Genomic DNA, 10,476 nt, shown 5'->3' on the forward strand with positions numbered 1-10,476 from the left:
TAGGTTCGTAGCAAGTCCTCAAGTGACTGGATTGTCCTCTCAGACTAACCATCTGTCTGAGGATGATAGGCTGAACTCATCGTGAGTTTGCTTCCCAGAGCACTTTGCAAGGTCTACCAAAACCGTGATGTGAACCGTGGATCCTTGTCTGATACAATGCTTGAAGGCACCCTATGCAACCTCACAATCTCCTTGATGTACAACTGCGCCAACTTAACCATAGACATCCTCAGGTTCATCGCCAAGAAATGTGCACTCTTGGTCAGTTGATCCACTATGACCCAGATAGTGTCATGCCCTCTAAAAGTTTTGGGCAAGTGGGTCACGAAATCCATTGAGATACTATCCCATTTCCACACTGGTATTTCCAGGGGTTGTAGAATCCCACCGGGTCTCTGATGTTCAACCTTTGTCTTCTGACAGGTCAGACATGTAGATACAAACTGTGTTACTTCCTTCTTCATACCCTACCACCAGAAGTTTTCCTTGAGGTCTTGGTACATCTTAGTCATGCCCATGTGCAAACTAAGTCAACTTTTGTGTCCTTCCTCTAGGATTAGCTTCTTTACCTCAACATCTTCAGGCACACACACTTTGCCCTGAAACCGTAGTATGCTGTCATTACCCAAGGCGAAATCCCTTGTCTCCTCTAACCCAAGTTGCTCCCTAACTCTGTTTAGACTAGCATCCAACAACTGTCTTTCTCTAACTGAGTCAAGAAAGTCACTAGATATAGTCAGGTTACTACATCTAATGAATCCTGATTCCAACTCTACATGCAGCTTCATGTCTCTGAACTTCTCCAACAGTTCCCTCTCCTTGATCATGAGGTGTGTAGTATGCACCGTCTTCCTACTCAGAGTATCAGCTACTACATTCGCCTTCCCTGGATGATATAAAAGTTCAAAGTCATAATCCTTCAAGAATTCCATCCATCTTCTTTGCCTCACATTCAACTCCTTCTGATCAAATAGATACTTGAGGCTCTTGTGGTCACTGAATACACAGAACTGGGCACCGTAGAGGTAGTGCCTCCAGATCTTCAAGGCAAACACAATAGCCGCCAACTCCAAGTCATAAGTGGGGTAGTTTCTCTCATGCACCTTGAGTTGTCTCGAAGCGTAGGCCACTGCCTTCTTGTCCTACATCAACACACGACCCAACCCTAGATGAGAGGCATCATAGTAAACTTCAAAGGGTTTTCCAACATCGGGGATTACTAGGATTGGAGCACTCGTCAACCTCCGCTTAAGCTCTTGGAAGCTTTCCTCACACTTATCTGTCCAGGTGAAAGGTTGGTCCTTCAGTGTGAGTTATGTCAAAGGTGCCACTATCTTGGAGAATCCCTCTATGAATCTCCTATAGTAGCCGGCCAATCCCACGAAACTTCTGATTTTGGTTGCTGACTTGGGACTTTCCCACTTAACCATTGCATCAACCTTCGCTGGATCCACTGCTATCCCCTGGACGGATATCACATGTCCTAAGAATTGCACTTCATCCAACCAAAATTCCCACTTGGACAGTTTAGCATATAGTTGTTTCTCCCTCAGAATACCTAGCACTAGCCTCAGGTGCTCGACATGCTCTTCCTGAGTCCTGGAATAGATAAGGATGTCGTTTATGAAGACTACGACAAACTTATCTAGGAACGGTCTGAATATCCGGTTCATGTAGTCCATGAACACCGCTGGAGCATTGGTCACACCAAAAGGCATGACCACATACTCGTAGTGTCCATACCGAGACCTGAAGGTCGTCTTCTGCACATCATCCGCCTTTACCAATATTTGTTGATAACCTGACCGCAAATCAATCTTCGAGAATACCGATGACCCATGCAACTGATCCATCAAGTCATCTATTCTCGAAAGGGGGTACCTGTTCTTGATGGTCATCTTGTTCAGCTGCCGATAGTCCACGCACAGACGTGAACTCCCATCCTTCTTCTTCACCAACAGTATCAGTGCTCCCCAAGGCGAGGTACTGGGTCGGGTGAACTGCTTCCCTAGTCAATCCTCTATCTGCTTCTTGAGTTCCACCAACTCTGCCAGGGTCATACGGTATGGAGCCATCGACACTGGTCCAGTTCCTAGTACCAAGTCAATAGAGAACTCCACTTCTCTATTGGGAGGCAACCCTAGTACTTCATCTGGGAATACATCCTCGAACTCGTGTACTACTAGTATGGTCGATGTCCCTTCCTCCTTTTCCAGCTCTAGGTGAGTGAAAATTATGAAGCACTGCGCACCCCTCTGAATCTCCCTCATAACTCCCTGGGATGATAACAACTCAGGCTTCTCTGAGTTGGGAAACAACAACCTTTTCTCTCGGCAATCTATAAGGATGCGATTGGCAGAGAGCCAATCCATCCCCAAGATCACTTCCAACTCTTGTAAAGGTAGGCAGATCAGATTCACTTTGTATCTCCGTCCTTCTACCTCCACCGGACACCTAGCGCACAAGGACGACGTCCTGACCAAACCCGATGGCGGAGTAGACACCACAAGTTCACACTATAGCTCACACACCGGCAGACTCAACTTTTTCACACATGCATCTGACACAAATGAATGTGTCACTCCAGAGTCATATAGCACACAACAAGATTTTCCAGCTATCATACAATGACCTATAACCAGGTTACCTGAGCCTACTGCCTCCGCTCCAATCATGGTGTATACTCTGCCCGATGCCTAAGGCTTGTTGCCTCCCCTCCTCTACTGGTTCTGGGCTGGGGCTAAAGCTGGGGTACGCGTCATTGTCCTCGAGAGGGTAGGGCAATCCCTGCCGAAGTGGTCTTCCTTGCCACAATTGTTGCACCTCTTGTAGCCTGCAAGTTGGGGGCAAACATTCCTCTTGTACGGTCCCCCACACTGGTAACACTGAATCTTGCTCTGCTGGGGAGAAGACTCCCTAGACCCCTGAGACTGCAAATGAGGCCTAGTATAGGGTTTCCTCCTCTCTTCGTGCCTATGCCTGGACCCAGACGGCCCTCCCACTCTCAGCTGGTATGGATGCTGAGTTTCCACCTCTACCTTCATCTTCTTCATGACCCTTGCCTTTTCCACCAAGGCTGCAAAGTCCTTGATGGATAGTGGGGCCACCATCAAACGAAGGTCTACACAGAGGCCGTTCTCGAATTTCCTGCATCGCCACTCTTCATCCAGTGGCATGGTGTAGAAACGATTGAGGTGTTTGAACTTTTCTGCATACTCAGCCACAAACTTGCTTCCTTAGGTCAATTGTAGAAACTCCACCTCTTTAGCATATTTGAAACTGTCGGGGAAGTACTCGGAAAGGAATTTTCTCCTGAAGACATCCCAAGTAATTGGTTCCTACCTCTCCTCCATGATGGATTTCATATTGATCCACCAGTGCTCAGCCTCACCCATGAGCATGTACACCGCAAAGGCCAACCTACTCTCCTCGGGGCACATCTTAGCATCAAAGATTCTCTTGATGTCTTTCAATCACTGATCTGCGACATCTGAACTGGTCTTCCCATTGAACTTAGTCGGATGGTGTTTCAGAAAGTCTTCCAAACTCCATTCCCGATGGTGGGGTCTTGGTTTAGGACCGTGGATAGGGGCAGTGGTCCTGTTTTCCTCCAACTGACGGAGGGCCTCCATGTGCTGTCTGTGAGCGTCCTCAACAACCACCCTAGCAGCCTCCATCTGCTGCATTACCAGTTGCTGTTGCTCAAGCGATGTCGCCTGTCACTGTATTGATGCTTCATGTTGTTGCATCATCGTTGTACTCTATTGCGTCAGAGCAGCCACCATCGCTTTTATCGCCCTGGCGATATCTTGTGCGTCGCCTTGAGAAGGCAGAGAGTTCCGACGCTGAGGTGCCATGTCACTGGTACACAGGAAAAACAAGAGTTAGATTTGGTTAGATTAGAGCTTAGCTAGCAACACACAAGCCACAACGGTAGATAAGCAGGCACACTAGACCATAGATCCTAAGGAACGATCGCTCTGATACCATAAATGTAACGTCCCAATTAAATGGATAAGAATAAATTTAAATAAAATGCCACATATAAAATATCCAAAGAGTGCGGAAAACTAGAATATGGAGTACCCAGTACCCCAACATATTCATACAAAAAGGAAAAGGCTCCACATGGCCTAAACGGAGTACAAAGTCTCGTCAAGTGCGAGAGAAACTACTACTACTAAACTCCAAAAGCTGAGGCCCCCATAGTGAGCCCGATAGTCGTCCAAGATTTCACCAAACCGCAACATCTCTATTATCATTACCACTGCTAGGGGTTCTCACATCTGCTCACATCAACAAGGTTGATGGTCATCGCAAAGGAGGAAATCACACACAATCATACAAACAAGCAAAAGGGTAAGCTAGTGAAAAAGTTCTCATATCATACACTCAACATACAATTTCATATTCAAGCATAAATAGCAGACATCCACATATGAGGTACCAAACCATATAAGACACCAAGACTTGACTATCCGGATACGCTCAATGAGGCACCACCACGTGGCAGTGGAATTACGTCCTAGTAGTGAGGCGTCACCACGAGGCCTTCGCGGAATTACACCTTTACAAGAGGCATCACCACGTGGCCTTCATAGAATTAGGTCCTGGCCTTGAGGCACCACCACGTTACCCTCGTGGAATTATGTCCTGATCTTGAGGCACCACAGTGAACCCTTACCTCGAGGTTCATGGAATTAGGTCCAATAACTGAGGCACCACCGTGAACTCGCCCTAGAAGGGCCCACGAAATTATGTCCATATGATGAGGCACCACCACGAGCCCCACTACAAGGGTCATGGGTAGGGATGGCAAAAATACACGTGTCCGCGGATATCCGCGGATAAAATCCGCGACGGATAGTTACTACCCGTGGGTATTTATTACCCACGAGTAGCGGGTAGCGGGTATTTTAATACCCGCTTATAAACGGGTCGGGTACGAGTATCATACTATCTGTACCCGCAGGTACCCGTTACCCGCAAAAAATTAAAATTAAAATTAAATTTATATTTTATTAAGTTAAATTTAATTCAAATTAGAAGTAATAGTATATTTTATTATGTCAAATTTAATTATAATTATAATTATAATTTAATTTAATTTAATTTATATTTTATTTTTATAATTTTATATTAAAAAATTTATAAAATACATATTGTTTTAAATATTTGCGGGTATCGGGTATCCACGGATACCCACGGGTTTTAAAAATATCTGCGGGTATTTTTTAAGCGGATACTCGGCGGGTAAATGTGGGGTAACGGGCGAATTGTTTTTGGCGGGTCGGGTTGCGAGTAGGCACTATCCGTGCCCGACCCGACCCGTTGCCATCCCTAGTCATGGGATTACCTCCTACACAAACCTTACTCATACATAATCAACCAATCATGAAGTTCCTATGCGTACCATTAACATGTCATTTAGTATACATGACCAACCATCAATCATATATCATGCCAAGCTCATCACCAATTCATTAGCTCCCACCCATAACATACATAGCACATGCATATCCATCCCCTTTATACAATAAATAAATGAACCAACCAATCAAACAACCAACAATATTCATGAAATGAAGCATAGCAAAAACCCAAGCTAGGTCTCGCTCAAGCTGCAGACTCTCGCTTAGGCGAGACTACAACAATGGCCTTGGAGAAATTCGCGAGCTCTCGCTTAGGCGAGGCTGTCTCGCCTGAGCGAGACAGTTCGTCGCTAAAAAATATAGCCCCTCGCCTAGGCGAGCGCTCGAGCAGAAAACTGAGCGAGTTCCTGCTATTCTTGCCTAGGCAAGACGAGCTCGCTTGGGCAAGAATATCAGTTCTCTCCCACTGTTCTGCGTGTTTTCATCCAGGAACTCATTCCCAACAACACTCAATGCATTTTCACAGAAGCATTTTCACAAAAGCATGTAAAGGGTGAATTAAAACATGAACCCTAGCTTCCCTTACCTGGAAATGAGCTAGTGAAGGGGTCCTAACTACGAACAATGAAGTACCGCATCTCCTAGAGTAGTTTAGCGAGCTGGAGAATGAATGAACAGAGAAAACGAAGTTACTAAGAGTGACTTCAGATGGACCCAAGACAACGACGTTACCATAAGAAATGTATTGGATGAGGAATAACTTAGGTGGAATAAGGATGTGTTCGAACAAGCTTGATGGAGACGGTGAAGGTCCAAACCCTAGCAAAAGAAAACGACAGCGGCTCAAGGAAGTGGATCTGTTTTACGAAAGTGAGCAGAATGGTTAGGGTTGGTGGCAGATTAGCTCAGGATTTCTCTTTTGGGCCAGCCCTTAGGCCCAATGGACTGGGGCAGCTCTTAAATAAAAGGGGCGGGGAAAAATGGGTCTTACATCATGATACCAAACCATGAATAGCATTTTGATAAGCCCTTCATACCTCATCAATTTGATTTGGTGGGTATTGTCAAATTTAAGGACGTTTTTCCCGGATCGCGTTCTAATGAATCTTTACATTCATTATATGTAACTCTAGGAACTTTAGAAATTTGTTTTTCATTGTCTTGAATTCTTGATGCTCATGAAATTTCTTAAGTTTAGTTAATATAGATTATTTTTTTTTCATCTTTATCACAAACCTTCCTCTCTCCAAAAAAGAATCAATTCTTTTACTCTTTCATAATCTTTATAATATAAATTTATCACCTCCCACCTATTTAGAAAAAAGATAAAATTTATATTCACAAATAACAATTATCACAATGCAAAAACATAACAAAACTCATACAACTTTAATTAAATAAGCAACTTTGTATAAATTCAAAACTTTCAAAAAATTTACCATAGGCAGCAGAAAACATAAAATCCCTAAATTTCATAATTAATGGTTATAATAATTTAGGGAAAAATTATAATTAAGGTTCATACAAGTTTCATAAAAAAATTCCTAAAATCATAATTAGGGTTTATACTAATTTGGGATAAACTTAATTTGGAAGAAACATCCTAAAAAGAATAATAAATTTAACATATATAAATCCTAATAAGATACTAACCTTGATATATGAGAGATCATCCGAGAATATATACTTGAATCTCAATCTATGTGATCCTCAACTTCTGTTTTCTAATCTATCTCTTTGTATTTATTTCTCCTCACACACTTTCATGATAATTTGCATGATGAAAAGTTCTTATAGCGAGAAAAAAAAAACTCTAATCTCTTTTATAAATCAATATCTCCATTAAACTTTTAATTTTATCTTTTATTATAATTTTTTATAACATAAACTTAATATAAATAATATATAAATATAATTTTAATAAATAAATATATGTAAAAAATAATTTTCAAAAATTTTGGGAGAGTCGTGGCTCTCCTATGTCATTAAGTAGTTCCACTAATGGTCGGGTGGTATGAGGTCAAAGTTAATTGAGTCCTTAGGAATATAACTTATCCAAATAATGGAAACCAATTATTTTAATGATCATAATTTAGGAGATCCAAAAGGGAATTTAAGGAGTTAAGCGATGAAAGAAAGACATTAAAAACACAATAAAGAGAGGGGAAAGGAAGGGGTGAAGCGAGAATGGTCCAAGGGAGTTAAAACAAATGTAGAAATAACTTTTAATTTATTTTTCTTTTCTATAACATCACTTCTTAAAATTTCTTTTTTGTTTTTCCTTGTTAATAAGAAGTAAAATGCACACGATCTGGGATTTCTAATAAAACCCTGCAGAATGTAATAATCAAGAACAGTAATAGGAAATTAATGAGTAGTGAGAGGGCAAGGTCGATGCTTGGTAGTGCAATGATTATTAAAAAAATTCAAGATCGTATTTGATTAAAAAAATTCAATGATGCTTGGTGGTACAAAAATTTAAAAAAAAAAATTCAATTAACAAAAATTCAATTTGATTAAAAAACAATTAAAACTAAATTAAACAAATTAAAAAAGTTAAAGATTAGTATTTAAACTTAAATGTAACTCCTAAAATTTAGATATTCACATTTTAATGTCATTACATGAAAAAGTTTTTTTTTTCTGTTTTGCGACTAATACATGGCAGACCTAGAAATTTAAACCAACGCCCAAAAATGTAGAGTTCTTAATTCATACAGTACAATTTAACATCAATTCATATAATTAATACAAGTATGGGAAGTCGCAAATTTGGCTAAAGTGATGATCCTACATCAATAGGGTTCGACTGAAGTCAGAAAATTCACCATTTTCCCCATCTTATTGGATGTATCTTATTAAAATACTTTTTTATATTCCGAAAAATAACTTGTAGATTGTATATTCCGAGATTAAGCTTTTTAGAATAAGCTTTTCAGAACTTACATAATTCTTTTTTAAAATGAGTTTTTCAGAATAATTTGAAATACATGAAATAGGTTATAAAAAAAGTTTTTCAAAGTTTTTTATTTTCATAGTGACGATGCTGCAGCTAGTATTCTTATTTTTGTTTTATCTTATTTTAAAAGATTACAAGTATTCTTATTATATATATAACTAAATCATTTTAAAAACTAATAAAAAGGTGCTTTTATAATTATTTTTCATATATATAATTTTATAAATTCCATATATGTAACATCCCAATTTTAACAGCTTAAAACTAATAAAATAGGATATTTCACCTTAGTGTTCAAAACAGATAAACAAATGTATAAAGTATATTAATACAGTCTTACAAATGATCAGACTATATAAATATATCAACTATACATACCAAACATTTCTAACTCTAAACACAAGTTAACTACTTGCAACAACTTCCCAGTGAGACCTCCGTCAACCTAAAAGATGGCTCCTCAACCTCCAGAGGTGTCTCTGAAACTACATCCACCACTGCTCCCACCTACCGAATAGGTGATCATCGCAAAAGGAAAACATACAACACAAGACAAAAACACAGAAGAAGGGTAAGCTAATGACTTTCAAAGAATTTTCTTAAACAATATAATATTGATATATCTAACAACTACAAACAAGCATATATTCACACACATATATTTCTAAACTACGACTCAACTAATCCGGATACATGCATTAAGGTCGGATCCAATCAGTTATGCACTTGTAGTGGCATCTCATGCTCTGCAAAGCGACAGATTAAGAGTCAAAACTCTACCACATACAAGGTCAGTCCGTTAACACCTATGGTCAAGGAAAAACCCTTAGGCTAGGACCTCCTTCTCCTCTCACCACATACCCCATTCCTCTCTACTTGAGAATTTGAATGGTTATTAGAGCGTCAGGATAATTGCCAAGACAATCCCTACCTCAATGCATACACTACCACAATCACTGCTAATCCTCCTTGGGTTAGCATCAACCAATCTCAACTCAATCTCATATAAACAATCTCATACCATATACTCATCATTCATAATAATTACAAAGCTTCTATGAGAACTAAAATACCACCCAATTTAACTCCAAAAATACAAGTTTCAGATTCTGACTCACTCGCCCAGCTAGTAGTACTCGCCCAGCCACTGGCTTATGCTCGCCCAGCTAGTACACTCGCCCAGCCACTTGTCCAGGTCTAAAGTTTCTTACTTGGAAATTCACCTAGCGAGCAGCACTAGCCTAGCCACTGACCCATGCTAGCCCAGCGAGTAGCACTCGCCCAACGAGTATGCGAATCTGCATAATTCTGCAGATCAGTGTTTTGCATAATTCTGCAGATCAACTTATTCGCCCAGCGAGTAGGCTCGCCCAGCGAGTAAGCAAATATGCATAATTCTACAGAAACTGATTTAAGCAAAATTATACCTATTCAACCAATCCATACCACTCCAAAACCTCCACCAAAGACCATTCGAGTATCAAACATTAATTCTATCAAAATATTCACACCAATTGCATCCAATTGCACCCATAGCATACAATTATTCTCAAGCAACAGATAAAACCTAAGTATTTATCATTTTCAAACATCACAACCCAATTCACATATCAAACACATCAGTTAATTACAGAATAATCATATAATAACAATCCTAACAGGTTTGTGAAACATAACAGACATTAACTTCCCTTACCTGGTATCCTTCTTAAACAACTCTATAAACGTCAACATCTCTAACTCCACATGATGCTCTATCTACATATAGAAACATCACAAGAACGATCAGGACATACCATTATGATCACTGATCAGCAGAGACTCATTGATGAATAAAACGACACATGCAAGCAGTAGAGTGCTTACATGCAACAGAAAACAGAAAAAGACCAAAAAGACAACGAAAACTTAACTTACACGAACGGAGAAACTGATCGATCCAAATTGAAGAGCTCACCGAGAGGATCAATCCTACTGTCTCGGTTCTTCAATCAGATGACCGGAAAGACAAAACTTTTAGAAAGAAGTCAAAGAGCTCTAGAAAAGTGGTTTCTAGGGAGATGATGTGTTTTAAAATAATGAAACTCGTTTATAACAATTCTATTTATACTAAAACCTTTTTAATATTAAAATAATCGAGTCTCA

Source organism: Vigna unguiculata, chromosome 8 (genome assembly GCF_004118075.2).
Source record: "Vigna unguiculata cultivar IT97K-499-35 chromosome 8, ASM411807v1, whole genome shotgun sequence".
Taxonomy (NCBI): domain Eukaryota; kingdom Viridiplantae; phylum Streptophyta; class Magnoliopsida; order Fabales; family Fabaceae; genus Vigna; species Vigna unguiculata.